This window comes from Myotis davidii, unplaced genomic scaffold, assembly GCF_000327345.1.
Source record: "Myotis davidii unplaced genomic scaffold, ASM32734v1 scaffold1705, whole genome shotgun sequence".
NCBI lineage: Eukaryota > Metazoa > Chordata > Mammalia > Chiroptera > Vespertilionidae > Myotis > Myotis davidii.
In genome coordinates, this window is record NW_006296427.1 from 3,962 (window position 1) to 4,494 (window position 533).

Below are 533 nucleotides of genomic sequence, written 5' to 3' on the forward strand. Positions count from 1 at the left end.
GGAAGTCAGTCCTCTAGCCCCCCCCCCCCTGTTTTTTTTTGGTCTGGGAAGCTATTTATTTGACCATCTATTTTTAATAATAGCTTTGCTAGATATAGTAATCTTGGCTTCAGATCCTTGCTTTCCACTACCTTGAGTACTGCCATTCCCTTTTGGCTTGTAGAGTTTCTGATGAGAAATCAGGTGTCAGCCTTATGGGAACTCCTTGGTAGGTAACAATTTTCCTTTCTCTTGCTGCCTTTAAGATTCTCTCTTTATCTTTAATTTTTGGCATTTTAATTATGAGGTGTGTGGGCATGACTCTGTTTGTGTTCTTCTTGTTTGGAGTCCTCTGTGCCTCCTGAACTTGTGTGACTTTTTCCTTTATCAGATTAGAGAAGCTTTCTGCAATTATTTCTTCAAACACCTTCTCTATTTTTTTCTTCCTTTCTGCCTTTTCTGGCACACCTACTAGTCTAATATTGTTACTTTCACATTGTCCCATGGCTCCCCTAAGCTGTCCTACTGTTTTTTAATTGTTTATTCTTTTTTCA